Here is a 17,717-nt window from a genome sequence, read left to right as displayed (position 1 = left end):
TTGACAGAAAATACTAAGGCTTAGCTGAACCTGAAATGAAAGAGGGATCTCTTAATTGTGAGTCTGATACTGCAACTGAGTCAATGGACTGATTTAATTCCTTGCCCTCGTTAAAACAGATTCAAAGTTCTGACATGCTTGGGATCCCATTATCAACCAAAATCCAAGTTAAATCTTTAAGAACTTCAGTTTTCACTTGGTATAAATGTGTCAAGTCCTGTGATGCATAACGATTTTCACAGTGTCTTTGAAGTTTCCCTTGCAGCTCCAGCATGAAGAAGCATATTAGCAAACAGGAATACTCCACTTAAACTGAAAATCATATGTGCATTTACTGTAGTTAGAAGTGCTTGACAATAGGAGTCCTGAGGTGCAAAGCCATCAGGCAAATGACCTCCTAACCTAGCAATTTGTGTTTCACCTTTCAAGCAAATGTTCTGGTTTCCAGGTCCTAATTCAAAGGGCAGCAACAGCATCACTGTTAAGTTCTTAAGTAGCCCTTGGCCATACTGCAGCTTTTAATGTAGGAATAAAATTGTACTTATGTATTAGCTACAGCTTGGGTAGGTCCTGCCTATGTAACTGAATAGATTTTTCATTATATCCTCCGGGCTGCTCAAGACCACTGATGGCAGTGTTTAGAAGACTAGTAAATCACACCAACTTAACTCTAAAATGAAATCATCCCCTAAATTTATTCATTAGCAACACACTTCCAAACGGGTATTTCTTGCACCATATTAAGCATTGCCACTACAAAGAGAGAAGTCTTAGTCCCTGACAGTCATAAAATTAACTGTGAGTGTATGATACCACAGAGTTTGCACTGCTGGCTACAGTCTCGGTCATTCATAATCACCGAGGTCCTGAGAGCTCATCAGAAAGAGAACTCAGAGCACAGGTGGGCTCTTTCTTCTCTGATTTTCCTTGTTGATGCCTTAGATTTTCATGCTATTGACCCTCTCCAAAGAGCAGCAGAAGGTCTCTTTTCTTCCTGATGCCACTTGTGCTATTTTCTGTTGTCTTGCCGACAGTTCTTATCCCATATATTTCTAGGCCCCTGTGCTTCTCCTCTCTCTGGGCAAAGAACCATTTGTGTATCCAACTGTTTTTTTTACTGGGATATCTCCGATGCACAGCTACAGCTATCTTTTCCCCTTTGATGGTGACTTTGCTCACATGGTTTTGCAAAATTGTGGCTACCAATGCCATCACAATATGACAAAATACTTGCATGCAGTTGGTAATTGCCCTGTTTTAGTGCCCAGGTTGAAGGCAAGTTATCACTGATGTTATCCTGACTAGTGCATGTCTCTTTTATAGGTGTCAGGCCTCTGTTTTGACTGCACTGTACTGGTATGGAGCAACCCAACCAATACTCCATCTGCAAGGACATGCACTTCTGTAACTGAGGTGTTAAAGAACATGGTACTGAAGCAGACATCACATCAGTCAAAAGAATCCCAGAAAACCAAATGCAAAATAGAATCAAAGGAACCAGTTTAACAAAAACCAGCAGGGGCTAAATCAATTAGAAATTATTATCATAATTTTTTAGTAGTAAGTTCAACCTCATGCTTCTGGCAAGATCTGCCTGGCTGCAGGACATTTGAGGCTTGTTGAGGATTCCTGGGAGCCCTTTCTCTATATGTCTTTATGGAGTACTTTGCCCTCATTTTGTTTGACTTCTGACATCCTCCTGGAGGTTTCCAGCTGGTACCAATGCTACAACAGGCAAAACAGTGGTCCAAAGGGCAACACCTTCTTTTACTGACCCACCCCCAGGATGAGACTCTGAGCAAAGAATGACATTGAAGGCCTCTGAGAAAATGGCCAGTGATCCCAAAATTAAACCTATTAGGCTAGCTGTGGTGATGATCACTGGGATCTGAAGAGGGACTGAGACAGAACTGAATCACTCCAGATTCAATGTATCTCTTCAAATGATTCGAGCCAAACAACAATATGTTCCTGTATGTTGCCCAAATTCATCATGCTCCAACGTTTGGGTCCAGGATCTGAACAGGGAACATGGGTTGGCATCACATCTCACTCAGAGGTCTCCAGAGGTGCCACCTGGTTCTCTTGGAGCCTATATATTGATCCGTGCATCTGTGTCCCCACACCTCTAAGGAAGAGGGTCCTCACTAAATTCAGTGGTGGCGCTGGTGACTGCTGTGACAGCTGCTTGTCTGGAGTGCAATGAGAAATGACTCCAGCATTCACATGGGAAATAAAAGACCTGGAGTCCGTTTCCTCAGCCTAGGGAAGCCTAGGAAATACCCTAGGGGGATATTTTTCACCCAGTGCTGCAAAATGTGGCATTCAAGGCTCATGGGATGATAGGGACTTGGGTTGTGGGGGGGATGGGGGTGACAGGACAGTAACTGAGGTGCAAAGTGTCCTTGACCTGTCTAGGCTGAATATGTGGGATCAGACTGCTGGAACACAGGGCCATGGTCCCTCCCTTTGGCTCTGTGGGCCGTGGTACATGGTATCACCCTGCTGTACGCAGAGCAAGGGTTATGTACCCATTTCATGTACTGCCTGAACATGTGGCTTCTGGCTAATGGAATGGAAAGCTTCTAAAAAGCTGAAACTAGTTACACTTCAGCTGTATTGGCATTTTCGTGATATTTCTTGGACTACAGAAAGCCCCTCTATTGGTCAGTGGCAAAATCTCAAATGGCTGGAACAAGACTAGATCCAGTTTTCCATTAAGAGCATTACCATTTGAATATAACATGCCTGCATAACAATTTGCCTGTGGCCTGATTCAGCAAAGATCAAGTGCACCCAACTCTGCGTGAGAAGAGCTATTCTGAAATCAGCAGCTGACTCACGAACAGCTAAACATGCACTTAAGCACTTGTTGGGATGCTGCAGTGTGGCTCCTTGCCGGCGGGGACCTTGGCACCCAGCCAGGCTGGGGATGGAGGGGATGGACATCCCCCACCCCCTGAGTTGTATATGTATTATATTACCACTTTTTTGCCACTAGGCAGAAAAGAGGTTGGGATCTAAAAGCCAGTGGCACTGAGGAATTTTTCCTTCCCTGTCCTGGCTCCCTTCAGTTCCAAATGGGAGTGTGGCTCTCAGAAGGTCCCCTCCTGTAGTGTCAGCTGGGGTACAAGCATGCAGCAATCTGCGCACCCACATTCCTTCCACTGTATAACTAAGGCACTTACTTAAATGTCTTAAAATGCTTGGCTTGTAAGTGAGAAGGTATTTTTTCAGGCCCAGAACACTCACAGGGAGGTTTGTTTTTGTTGCTTTGATTTCATCAGCTGTGTCCATTTTGGGGTTGCCTCTTAGTAGGAAGAAAAGGGCTGAAGGTGACAGTGGATTATTTAACCAGTGCCCTCAGTGAAGAGTTATCTAGTTCTCCTAATTCTTCTCCATATGTTCTCTTGACTTCCATGCCTGGAAGAATAAGAGTACCAAACTTTATCTGAAACATTATACTGCAGGATCCTCACTGTAGAAATAATTCATCCAAACAAGTCCTTCTAGGATTAGATAATGCCCACCCAGTCCTTGATCAGATTTTGAAGCAAGAGCTGACAGGTGTCCTGTGGCAGGGATGGATGCACATTCCAGGGACAGCTGTGGGGGGGACTTTGGAGCCCCAGACCCATGGCAACAGTGGCATGATGTTGCCTTGGCCACGTTGTCAACAGCAGGCTCTGGCTCTACAGGCCTTGGCTGTTTGAGACCACACAACTTGTCCCAGGAAACCTGCCAGGCGTCACGACTGCACTGGAACAGGGCTGGTGTGAATATATAGAACTACGAGCTGTAAGGAATACTTCAGATGCTGCTGCAGCAAGGACTAATGACTGAAAAGGAAAACTCTGCTTGAAATTCAGGGTCTATGAAGATTAGCTTTCAACCCTCTACAGACTATCAGAATCTGTCCTTTGCCTGTCCATAAATACCAAGGCCTTCAGATTATCTCCTCACAGGAATGACATGATCCAAAGGTCTGGTAAAAGACCCATATTCACAATCATAAAAAAAATCACAGTCCCAACAGGGAAATCTTGCTACCTAGAGCATGAGCAGGGAATTTGTGGTCGGTATGTTTCTTTTTGAAAAAATAATTTTTGAAATAGACTTTAAAAAACCCGAGCTTTCTTAGATTGTTACAGAAGATATTTGCAGTACATAAAGTATATTAACAAGACAAATAGTTTTAAATGTATGACTTTGACAAGTGAGACTGATCCTGGCTGGGTTTAGATTGCAATTTTTAAGCAAATTTATTTCGGTGGCAATAAAGGGGTTAGTGGTGAATCCTGCATGAACTCCAGACTTCATATCTAGACTCCTCTCCTCCTTGCTGAGAGCATCTTGTGCCATGGCCATGTTCTTTCTGTGTTCAGGAAGCAGGTTTGTATTGGAATAAAATGCTTATAACATATGAGGGTTATTTTGGCATCTTTAATGGTGTCTAGTTATGAAAATATTCCTTCTGGTTCTTCTCCATCTCCAAGCTGGAGATGGAAGCAAAAGTTGGAAGCAAAAGAAGCTACTTTTCTAGTTGTCTGGACGATGCTAAAAAGAAATGTAAATGTCTGTGCTCATACATATCTATACGGCTGCTTTTTCTCTATTCATCTCCACCTGAGACTGAAGCAGGTGGCCTGTGAAAGTTGGAGAACTCAAGCTGTATTAAGGAAAAGTTGCCCCAGCCCTTCAGCACTCTCAGGAATTTCTTCTTGTGTTTTCTGGCCTCTGCAGATGCCACCAAAGCTGTTCCAGTCCTGTGTAGAGTTGAACTGCAGCATGACCCTTCTTTATAAGTGCTGGACATGCAGGGATCCTTGTGCTCCTGTGAAAGGCTTGGCACTGATCTCGTGAGGTTGGCTCAGGAAGGCTCATCCCCATTCCTGGGGATCTGCAGGTTAGACCCTCCCCACAAGGGGTGGTTGGGACCAAGGCAGACATCTGCCCCAGCACCACCCCACTGTCCACAGTGGCCTGCACTGGCTGACATCCCTCAGAAGAGTCTCCAGAGATGCTGAGGTTGGCCTTTCTCCCCACTGACTGCTGGGGCGTCTCAGAAAGATTGGCCTTGCTGGGCTGAAGTTGTGCTTTGGCTGTGTGCACCTAAGTCTTCATCACACAGACAGATGAGCAAAAAAAAATCGTGCTGGCTTTCTGTATACATCTTACTCATCTTCCCCCTGCCCCACCCCCCCACCCTGTTCTCTCCTCTGAGTTTATCTAGGAATAAAAAAGAGTCGATGCAATTGTTTCATTGTCCATGAACTACTTACGGCAAACAGCTTTCCAGTATGGCCTTTATCAAATGGAAAGACTATAGCTTGGTCTTTAGTAATCCTCAGCTTTGAAATTCAAAGAAAAGAATTTGCTGTCTATAAAGTAAACAAATAAGGCTTTTGAATGGAAAACAAACCCCAACCTTTTTTTTTTTTAATTAGCTATATTTTCAGGCTTTCCTCTTTCTGTCTCTTCAATAAAACATCCAACACTTTTTCAAAGAATTTTTTGTCCAAATGAAATGAGTAGACCTGAAAATATTTTCAATTTTTTCACAATAGCTTGTCCTGCAGGTCCATCCAGTTTTCACAAGAGTGTGAAAGGTCCAAGAGATGGACAAAATAAGTATTGCTTGAGCTAAAAACATGACAGGGTCTCTCTGTATTTCCTGGGGCTTAAATCAGGCCCTAGAGCGAGGTTGTTTTGCCAGCTGTGATGTTCCTCCCTGAGCTCACTGCAGACTGCAGCTACAGTTTGCAGTAAACATTAACTGCTTCTCTACTGCAATTTTCACATTTGTCCAGAAACATATTATAGGAAAATGAAGAAATAGTACAATATTTACAGACCAGATGAATTTATGTATTCACCTCAGTGAACTGTTCTTAGGAAAGATAGTGAGAAATAAATCGTGAATAATTCATCCCCAGTCCTACCAAGAGGAAGATGGGAGAAGAGGCATTTTAAAATCTCACTCAATGTGTCAGCAATTTTCTCCAGGCTTTTTTTTAGCTCAAATGGTTTTAAGCAAAATTAAAAAAAAAAAGGTGTTAAAATAAGTCTTTTTCAGAAGTTTTCAGGGAATGTTTCTAATGGAAAAAGGTGCATACAAACCCCAATGCACCTAATTTAATACTCTTGACATTTTCTGGTAGCTGGGATTACGCAGAATGAGGAAATTATGCAGAATGAGTAAAAGCTATTGAAGCACATGGACCTGCCTCCTCTTACTGCCTTCCTGCCACCAAGCTGGTTTTAGGTTAGAATGTGCTAGCTAGGGTGAAAGGCTGGTGAGAAATTAGGGGTTGCCACTCTGCTTGCGTTATCTTTCTATGGCAGAAACCAGGATATTCCTGCAGCGAGGTGTGCCTCCTATTGGCAATTCCCACCTGTATAGCACGCTACCCTTTAGAAACACTTGAAATTGGGAGAGTAGCTATTAATGATTTACGTCCTCCGACATGCATTGATTGGTGTATCTAGAATGTAAGCAGGAAAATGCCATAAGATTTCCATAGCTTGGCTTCCTGAAGTTGCTTGACTTAGCTTTGACTTTTACAATGCCATGAAATCATAACATAGGCTCCATGGGTACTGGGCAGTCCCTCAAGGTCCCATTTGCGTGCTGCTTCCAGAGGGCACTGCAATGATATTTGAGTTCCTGAACACCCGCCTGTGTTGGGGTGGTGTGCTCACGGCGTGGGTGCAGCACCGGTGCTGTGCTGCTCTGCCTGTGCTCAGCCCAGGGCTGCTGCCTGCCCTCCCTGCACCGCAGCAGTGCTGCATGTGGGGTGCCCGAGCTGAGCCGTGCTCCACCTTGTGCTGCTCCAGCTGCCCCAGCTGCGAGTCTCGTCTCTTCCTCCCCTGGGAAGTGGATATCAAACACCGACACGAGAGGCTGGACAGATCCACAGTCCAACTTAGGAAGGGAACGTTCTTGTAGCCTGCATTGATGTACAAAACGCAGGGGCAGTCAAGTCCCTGTTGAATTCCCCAGAGAAGACAAGCCTGTGTCTTTCCTTCTGAGTCAGCAGACCTGCTTGGGTCTGGCATCTCCTTCCAGAGCTGCACATGTGGTCATGGCCAATCCTGGGCCTGAGTGGCCCTTGGCACAAGGGGCTTCTCAGCTACGTGCAGATGTAGTACAAATCCAAGCAGCAGAGGAGGGCAGTGGTGTTCCTTCAGGGCTGCTCTTTGCCGCAGGACTGTGACCTTACAGTACTTCTAGTGCTTCATTAATTCCAGGAGGTGACATCCTATTAGACCTCCTTATCACATTCCAGAAGTTTATTTCAGAAATATTACATGGACTGTAAGTGGGACAGCTGTTCCCTTGTGACACTGTTATTAGCATGGATCCCCTTTGTCAGGAGTCCCGGAGCTCCTGCTGCTGCTCCTCTCCCAGGCTCAGTTTAACGCTTTGCTTTTTCTTTCAGCCCAAAAGAACTCAAATGAAGGTCCAACAAGGTGTACCAGGCAAGGAGGCTTGGAGAGCTGGGCAAGGGTCAGGAGCGAGGGCAGGTCAGGCTACTCTGAGGCTGACCAGCCTGGCACAGTGTTACTCCTGTGCAGCTGTGCCTGTGCTTCTAAATAAAACAAATCAGGGCCATCATTTGCCCTGAGAGGGGGAGGTATGGCCCAGCTGCCCTGCCTATAGCTCTCTTCCCTCTTAAGATGGGATGATCATATCCAGACTGCCTCCAGTGCAGGGTCCCAGTGTCATGCTGCAGAAGCCGTGCTTGGGGACATGCCTCTGTGGGGCTCAGCCTGTATGTCCTGGGTGGACAAATGGTACTTTTTGGACTAGTGGGAAGCACAGAGGTGGAGGTCATCTGTATGGCAAAGCGGGGAATCTCTGGGGTTTTAGAGGGGAGCAGAGCCCTCCACTCCTGTGTGCCTGGATGCTTTGCTGAAAAGACAAGGAGGAGCAGAGACACAGTCCTGACAAATTTATGGGTAGGTGAATCCTGTCACATCTTTTTTTTCAATCTGGAGCTTAGCTAAATTACAGCAACCCAGTAAATAAGGATTTGCACCTAGCCATGTGTGAATTGTGGCAAGCTGTGCATTGTTCAGTAAAGGGCCTGCCTCCTACAGAGGATACTTTTGGGTTTATGGTAAACCTGGTGGGACTGAGATCAAATAATACAACATGCCTTTTTCCTCACTTGCTATGTCATGTGCAACCTGATAACCTGTGATGGGAACCTGAAACTTCTGAATAAAGCACAACAGAAAGGGAATACAAAATACAGGGCAGTGAATGGGACAGACATGCAGAGCTGGTGGGCACTGGATCTGAATTCAGAAGAACAAATTTCCTTCCTCCATGAGGACAGGGCTTGGTGGGTACCAAGTACATCATGAAGTCCCTCAGAGTGGGCACGGGGGATGCTGCAGACAGATGGCTCCAATTTTTGTCTCTGTTGTGCACTCAAGTCAGTCACAAAACTCATCACCTCCTGCATGTCTTCCATGATGTGTTTTGGACAAGACATGCACTAATGAGATTGAATCCCAAATCCAAGGTTGTATTTGTAGGTGGGATCAGCAATATTTCTTGCTGAGATTATGGTTGTTTTATAGGCATCAGCCTGCTAAAGTGCCAAAGGTGTTTATGAAATTCATAGCTTGAACAATTAAGAAAACCTGGGTCTGAGCTGAGTGGTTATGGATGAAGAACAGAGGACTGTTGTGAGGGAAGGAAAGCAGCCCAAATAACCTGATTTTAGAAACAATCTCTGCATAGCGAAACTGGAACAGGCTTTTTGTGCTCTTGCCTACTGCATTCTTAAATCTGTAGCTGTCTGAATTTCTGCTGAAGAAGGGATTTTGCGGTTAGTTGGTAAAACCCAGTTATTTATACAATCATGTTTTATTTGCAGTTTTCTGCTCAAAATAAAATGTATTTCCCTGACATTTCTAAACCAGCTCTGTTATGCCTGGTTAGTGCAGCAAAGCCAGAAGCACCAGCCTTGGCCAGTAATCACAGTAAGTCCCATTTTGGGTACCACTGCTGACCAAGTAAAAACTGATGGTGGGGTCGATCATGATCAAAAATATTTGTTGCTGGATGCAGAAAGCTCTGTGCCCTACATCTGTCTCCAGCTGTGTTCAGCCCTGTTCTGTCTGGATGTGATCTCTGAGTCCTGCCAACCTCACTGTAAGTACTTGGGGCCCAACAGCATTTTCTAAGTCACTGTGACTGTCACCAGTTTCCCTGAATTTGAATGGGGCTCTGCTTGGCCACTTTTCCCTCCAACCAAGTTTAATAGACTGTATTTCTTTAGAGGACTAACGGGGCAAGACCTTCTTTTACTTCCAAGTTAAATGGCTTGGGAGACAGTAAGCAGGCAAAGGCATGCAGTCATGCCTCTGGGGGTGGGGAGCAAGCAGGCTCCTTGGCTCAGAGTATCCTGTGCATCCTGCCCCCCTTGGATAACACACACTCCTTGGCTGACATTTCCCCAGCACCTTCCGTTCTCTCAGGCTGGTCATACCCAAGCCACGTGCTGCAAACCTCAGAAAATAATTGGCACAGAACCAATAACTTCTTGTTATTAGGAAAACTGCACGTAGAAAACAACACAAGCTAGCAAGGTTCTCGTGCCATTATTGCTCAGGTAATCATCAACAATTTCAACCCTTGTCAGTGTGTCGGGGTGGAAAAACTGAACTTTAGCTCAAGCTAATGAAGCAACATCCCTCTAATGTTGCCTGGAATAACAAGTTTCTTGTCTGACCTGGCACAGATTGCTGCTTCTCTCCAAAAGCATAACAAGCCCCACAGGAGCTCTGCAGAGGATCAGAGTGTGATTCCCTGGCTGTTCCTGATGGATTAAGAGATCCTTCTATCATCCAGGGTTGACACAGGTCAGTGTCATGTCATCCAGCCTGAGCAGTCTATTAGGTGTCAGATGGTTGCTTAGGTCCTATGGGCAAAGTACTGATCTTGTTAATGTTATCAAATCAAGTCAAAGAGTGCACAGACTTGCACCCCTGACCCTCTCTTGCAGGGAAGAGTCATAATCATAGAATCATTTAGGTTGGAAAAGACCTCTAAAGTCACTGAGTCCAACTGTTAACCCAGCACTGCTGTATTCACCACTAAACCATGTCACACCAACCCCTGGTGACATATCTACGCATTTTCAAACATCTCCAGGGATGATGACTCCACCGCTTTCCTGGGCAGCCTGTTCCAATGCTTGATAATCCTTTCAGTGAAGAAATTTTTCCTAATAAAATCTAAACCTCCCCTGTGGAAATTTGAAGCCATTTCTTCTTGTTCTATCACTTGTTACCTGGGAGAAGAGGCCAACCCCCACCGTGCTACACCCTCCTTTCAGGCAGCTGTAAAGAGTGATAAAGTCCCCCCCTGAGCCTCCTTTTCTCCAGGCTAAACACCCCCAGCTCCCTCAGCTGCTCCTCACAGGACTTGTGCTCCAGACCCTTCCCCAGCTCCGGTGCCCTTCTCTGGACACGCTCCAGCCCCTCAATGTCTTTCTGGCAGTGAGGGGCCCAGAACTGAACACAGGATTGGAGGTGTGGCCTCAGCGGTGCCAAGCACAGGGGGACGGTCACTGCCCTGGTCCTGCTGGCCACACCACTGCTGATCCAGGCCAGGATGCCATTGGCCTTCTTGGCCACCTGGGCACAGCTGGATCATGTTCTATGATGGGTAGGAGTTCATTCTTGCTGACACTTTAGCCAGACCACCTACCTGGAAAGTGTCTCCTGTGATGCAGAAAGCTCCGGAAGATGGCAGATAACACATCTTCCAATAAAGAAGAACTGGAAGATACTTCAGAGGGGCAAGTGCCAGAGGCGCCCTGAGCCAATGCTTTCAACACAGCACTTTCAAGCAGAGCATCTTGTAACCATGAAAAGGTTTGCACTGCGCAGAATGGGTAGCACTGAGGAGCACATCCAAGGGTGAAGGGAAGGTGGGGTGCCCAGCTCCAGCTGCCATAAACACTGAGTGCACGCTGGCAGGTCACCTATTCACTGCTGCAGGATTATGTCCATGGCCTGATTCAAAGAGAGTCATGCTGACAGCTGGTTTGGTAGTGCGCAGGTTTGATATTAACAGTTACCTAATCAAGCCCTGAGAGGCTAAAACAAGTAGTTTCTTATTCCAGGGAAGGGAATGAAAGATAGAGTATTAATAGAGGAAGGGAAGGAAAGGTATGATAGCTGAGCAGGGAGTGGATCTCCTATTTGCCCCTTAGCCATATAACACTTGAGTCTGTGGGCATAAGCGTGGGTGACTGTGTGCTGCTCACTTGCTTCTTTCTTGCAGTTGTACACCCTCAGGTAATGAAGTCTCCATCTGTTCATGCAGAGATGTGTTAATTGATTTTGTAGAAAGCAAAAAGTGGATTTAACTATTCATCAGTGATGCACAAACTGTGATTACTAAGACAAGAAGAGGGCAAAGAACATTTATCGCAAACAACAGAGGAAGCTTAACCTTAGTGATGCAGCTATCTAGTGTTGAAAGACTTTGCTCCCAATACATTACTGGTCAGTAGTCCTGTTAAAAGTTATTGTTCACTCTTAACACTTGTCTTTCCAAGACCCAGAACATACACCCAGCAAAACAGACTGGGAGAGCAATTATAATAGATGTGGATTTTGACTAAGAGGAAAGAAGAAGCACTGGCAGGGCCTGGGCTGAGGGTGCTGGTTTGGACTGTTCCACTAATTTGGCTGTTCAAACTTTTTTTCTGGATTAAATCCTGACAGTCTCAAAAGCTTTTTCAGCTTCATTTCATAGCCTGGAGAAGCATCTGGGTCCTGGAGAGGGAAGGGGTTACTGGATTGTTGAGAATATCCATGTTTTTACTTCTTCTCATTTATTCCATATAAGTACATTGCTCTGAGAAAGAATAACAGTTTCTTTTCATTAGTTAGTTACAAAACTCTGGTCTACATTGTCTTGAGTCAAGGTTTATTTCAGATTTCATCCCACTTACACAGGGTCAGTGACTGATGTAATTAGAAAGTCATTAGAGACCTCTTGACTCTCTTTGGCTGTGTATAGACACCTCAAAAATGAAGGGTGAGTCTGTGCTGAGAGAGGATCTTCTCCTGCTTTCCCCCACTATCAAGTCAATCCAGCCCTTATTAGGTCTGTTTTTTTTCTAATGAACACAAAGCAATGCAACTAAATCCTTTGGGTTCAACTCAGCCCTTGCTAAAACCCATAGCAAGATTCCTCTGTAATTAAGTGAGAGAAGGATCAGATCCTTCATGAGCTTTTCTTGCTAAGTAATACTGGCTTTGGATTTATCTCAATGGATAATACTGAAATGTGAGTGTCAGAATCTCTGCAAAGGGTATTTGTGGTAGTGGTGGGCTAGAAGAGATGTTTTACGTCCTGTTTAGTGGCAGTTTATCTATTCATCACATGCCTTTACATTTGTAGAGAACACCTAAATCTTGCAGAAGTATTAGGTCTTCCAGCCCTGTTGGCTTCCCCCTGTCCCAGGCATTGTCTGAGGGTTCTTGTCTACAGCATCCAGAAACTCAGACTACTGTAAAACCCAGTATCTAACTGATGGTGCGTGCTAAATTGTGCTTTACCAGGGCTCATGCCATGAAGCATTTATAGAGATAAACTTTTGTTGTTTAAATTCAACAATATTCCTGGTTCTAATACAGATACCTAACTTAGTGTGGTTTCCTCTTTACCAGTCCTGAGCTGGACCCAGAGCTCACCCCACATGTTCTCTTTCGCAGACCCCCATGCTTCTTTTTCTTGATTCCTGGATGAAAGTATGTGGCTTGCTGTGTATCTCTGAGCTCCACAACTCCAGAAGCAGGGCAGTTGCTTTCTATTTGTTTTTCTATTTCTTGGTGGGGTTTGTGGGGTTTTTTTTGGTGTCTTTTCATTTGTTTGTGGTTTGGTTTTTGTTTTTCCTTCCTCCTCCCCCCCCCCCCCCCCCCCCCCAAGACAGGCCCCAGGCTAAGGCTTCAGCTTGCTGGTTCTGTTCACATGGTTCTCTGAGTGTCCCTAGGGAAGAACAGTTCCTTTCCGTGTTCCCAGGAATGGGCTGTCTGTCTTCTTACTGTGGATGCTGGACTATATAACATGCCTACTGCTGGTAGTTACTTCCTGATGATCTTCTGACTGAGGGTGAGGTCCCACCATGGTGTTTTTTGGTTGGTTTTTTTTTTTTTTTTTTATTGAACCAAGTGCACTATTTTGTCAAAGAGTTTGCTGTTGGTGTTTGTAAAGTAGTGAGAATGGGAGGGAATGAAAGCTTGTACTAACAGGTAGCGCATACCCAGAATTTCTTGCTTATTGGAGTGATATTTGAGAACCCAGTTTGGCCAAGGTTTAGTCAGAATTCCAGGGTTCTTTCTTTGTTGGGTTCAGGTGGAGCTGTCAAAGGATTTGTTTCCCAGGTGCACTGAGAGAAAGTGGCCCCCTCCACTCCTTTCTGACTGTGCATGCACAGGCTGCTCCCCTGCAGCATTCTTCCTTCCATAGTGCCTATCCTTCAGGACAGCCCCCATCACCCCTCTGAAGCACACCCCTCTTTGTATTCCTATAGCCAACTAGGGATGTTTAACACTCCCCTGTGACTGCCACAGCTTTGTCATGAGGATTTGGGCAGGACATTGTCTGCCTGAGGTGAGATAGTGCTGCTTTCTTGAAATGCAGCACCTGCTCCATGGCATCTGTGTTTGCTGTTCCGTGGTAAATACGACAGAGGCAGAGGGACCACGCAGCACACCTGGGGTAAGGGCAGCCATGTGCTTTGCAAGGTGCAGCAGAGATGGGCTGGGAGGTTCAAAGGCAGGTTCATTGGCCCACAGCCCTGCAAAACCACACAAACGCTGTTGGCTGGAAGTACCAGGATGTGTTGGCACAACAGCTGGTGGCTACTTAGTAACTAAAGGCAAACCTTTTTCTCAGGAAGGGGTTACAGGCTGCCTTGTGAGTGACTTCAGAGACGCAGAACTCACACAACAGCTGTATGGGTTAAGTTGAAAGCTTGTCACATACCAGTAGTGCTGATAATGTTATTCACAGAGATAAAAATTGTATTTCTTCATGGCGCCAGGACATAGTTTATTGAAGACTCACTTCTTTCCACGGAAGAGATCAAACCAGGCCGTAAGTGCACAGATGCCTCACTCTCTGCTAGAGTAAAGGGAGAACATGACTGACATCAGTGGAAACTCGTGGCCTGACTCCTACTCAGAAGTTACTCTACAATTACTTACAAAGCTGCCCCTTTTTTTTTCAGAGATAAGCACCCTATCTTTGCTTATATGCCCATTTACCAGGACGCAACCAACAGGTTGTAGGTTCACAGCCACCCTTGTTGCTCTGTGTCCATACCTGTTCCAGGATAGCTGGACCCTTTGCAGAGACTTGTGACATGTTGATAGCTACAAGGGCATCAATAATCCTTAATGAAAAAGCACTGAACACCAAGGCCTGAGTACAGAAATCTGCACTTCTTTTTCTGTGACCCTGCTGCACCAGTCTCTCCTCCACCACATGTAGAAATTTCCTGCACCACTCAGAAATCACTTTAAAAAAGATTGATTTTGTTTCTGATTTGAATGTGTTCTTCTTCCACTGCAGCTTCTGCCATCAATCCCTCTCATGTATTTCCTTACTAGGTTGCAGATTGTTTTTTCTTTGAACCACTGATTACTAGATTTTTGATCTGTTCTGCTAACACCTTATGCCTGTGGACAGCAGTCTGCTGGTTCAAGCATAAAACCTCATAAGCGGCATTCATCAGAAGACAGAATCTTTACTGTTGTGGCAGAGGTCACAACTACTGTGCTTCTGATGTTGCCAATGCAGGGGTTCATATTCCCAGGGATTTAATGTGCTCCTGCCTACTCTGTCTGCCCAAACTACAGCTCTGTCTGGCAGCACATTTTAAGGTGGTATGGAAGAGTATGGCCTCAGTAATCTACACGTCTGTGACCTTGATCCTGATTGCTGAAATTCACTTTACGGGCATTTAAGCTCAAAACCCTCTCCATAGCTTCCCTGGTGCTGTCTGGACAAGGAAGCACAGCGATAGCATATCCCAGTGCATAGCCATGAATTCCTGACTAGCCTTTAGTTAAATTCCTGGAGAAACTCATTAACTTCAAGGTCTGACATTTAGCATCATGGAGAAGTTGACTTTTAATGGTTTTCTGTAAAGCCCTGTGAAAGACAAAGTCTGTGTCCCAGAATTCAACTCCATTCAGAACAAGTGGGATGTAAGAATATAGGAGCCAAGATGTAAAATACATCCATTTTTGTCTAACTTTCAACAGCATTTTTGCATAATTTCATCTGTGATATTTAATCTCCTAATGCTACTCATTGCTTGATTGTCCCTGGAGTGACTGGGCCACCGCTGTTGAAAGTGAATTGATGTTTTCTTCACTCTTGACCTGACATTTAAATTTTTTTTGAGACAGCCAGCTATAAATGTTTAAAATCAAGGCCTCCTCTGCTTTATCTGTCTTATCTTACCTCTCATTTGTGGTGCTTTAGAAGTAATTTCAAGTTTTCTTCTTTCCCCTCTGTGTTCAGGGTTGCACGTGATCTTTTATTGGTCTGACTGCATTGCCACAGAGGGTTGTAGTTATGTGCACAGGATTGCAACATTTGTCCAGTTGAAAATGCTGTAGAGAAATAAAAGGAGTATCTTCTGAAGTCTAAAATTAATAAAACAACTGCCAAAACCTAAGAAAAATATTATAAGAACAAGTATAAAGAACAAGTTCTGACAGAGAACAAGGAATTATGCTGGCAACAACTGTAAACATCTGTGTGATTCATGGCCCATACTTATACATACATATACTGCATTTGGTAAGAAAGGTAATGCTGAGAGCAAAAATGAACACAATATCTTCTGTGTAAGAATGGCTTTGAAAGATTATATGGTACTTCATTAGTAGACTGGGAAGAACGTGAGATAGTAACAGCAGCTTTAAATATAGACTAGAGCCTTAAGTTTGAGTATGCAAGGCATGAAAAAGGAGTTTTGGCATGGCCACATGAAAGCTGAGAACATCCAGATCAGTCAGAAAAAGAAGAAAAAGTGACAATGACTAGCATTTAAAGTAAAATCACTACGTTCACTCTTTCTCTCCTTTCTGCTTTCCTAATCAGTACTAAATCACTTGGACAAATAAACCAACTTTTTAAAGATACAGCCTTTTAGGTCCTTATGCTTTTTGTTCATAAAGAGCAGGAATAAGCGGGGTTTTGTTGGTGGAGGGGAGAGTTGGGTGGAGGGGGCAGAAGTTTCAACCTCTGGCAACCTCAGACTCTAACCTATGGCGAGTTGAAGACAGATGTTCAGACACTGGTTGGATTCACTGTTAACATCCAGGCACATTCCACAGCTCAGGGGTGTTTATTGGACCTCCTGGTCAGTGCTAAGCCCTTTTTTTTTCACAAGTCTGTGTGTGTGTGTGTGCGTGTGTGTGTACATATGTAATATATAGGTACATCCTGTCAGATGACATCAGAAGTAAATGTAATATAATTTGGCTCTTCTAAAGTTACTATGGTCTATCTCTGTCAATCAAAAAGTGTTTCTTGGCTACATGCTCTCACTTCTAGCAAATGAGCTGCCTTCAGTTTGCTGATGGGTTCAGAAAAGTTACTTTCTTTGCTATACAGAATATTTTAATTTGCCATATAATTTTTATAATGAAAGTATGTAGCATGTTGTGTAGAGAAGCTCAACTATGAACAAGTTGCCTAATCTAGAATTATGCATGGAATGAGCAAGAGGGAGCCATAAATCCAGCATGTTTGTAGTACCTATCTAGCAATCCCAGTAGACTGATTCCCAGATGTTTGAGGATACCTAGGAAAGATCATGTTACATTTGCTGTGTTTCTCTATGCTTTTCCTGGATTTCCCTACCAGTCAGTGTGTTGGGTTAGATGAGTTTTGTTCTGGTTCAACAAAGAATTCTTGTGATCCTAGATGGTCATCCATGGTCTTCTGCAAGATCCTCAGCACAAAAAATGAGAGAGATGTCTGTGCCTGCAGAGGTGAGTTAGGGTGTTCACAGTGTGTGCTGATTAGTGACATTTATAGCGCTGTTTCCCTGCTTTGAAGAAGGGAAATTTTCTAGCTGTCGTGCAGGACATTCAAGAAGGAGATGAATTGGGACAGAGGAGGAAGGGGCTCTCTGTCAATGTAGAAGTGCAAGTACAGGCCTGAGGACCAGAGCTGACGGGTTCTAGGTTAAAAATACACTTTTTGAGTTTTCTGTTAGCAGAGAGTAAAATAAATCCCGAGGTTTCCACAGCCCAAGGGGAATATTTGGGCAGTGCTGTGTAACATTCAATAATTAGGGTGAATGGCATTCAAATGTTTCACCATTTTTCTGGTGAAGATTTATGTGTTTCAAGGTGAAGTAGATGAGGTATGGCATGAGAAATCCACAGATTTCTGCTTCAGAACATGCCAAGGGAGGAAACAGTATAGGGTAGGCTCATGGTAGTCATAATCTTGCTTCCTGCGGGCTAAAAGGAGCATTTTCAACCTATATTTCCCAAATCCCTGGTAAGTGTGGGATGTTTGCCCAGGTTTTCCTTGAAAGGATGGCTCAGCACAACAAGCATGGTAACAGGACCCTACAAGCCTACTTAGGCATGTAACCCCTGAATGAGGCATGGGTTAAAGCCTTTGCTGTTTGAACTGTGTACTTTAGCTC

The sequence above is a fragment of the Corvus moneduloides genome, chromosome 2 (assembly GCF_009650955.1).
Source record: "Corvus moneduloides isolate bCorMon1 chromosome 2, bCorMon1.pri, whole genome shotgun sequence".
In the NCBI taxonomy this organism is placed as follows: domain Eukaryota; kingdom Metazoa; phylum Chordata; class Aves; order Passeriformes; family Corvidae; genus Corvus; species Corvus moneduloides.
Note: the sequence above shows the minus strand (reverse complement) of the source record.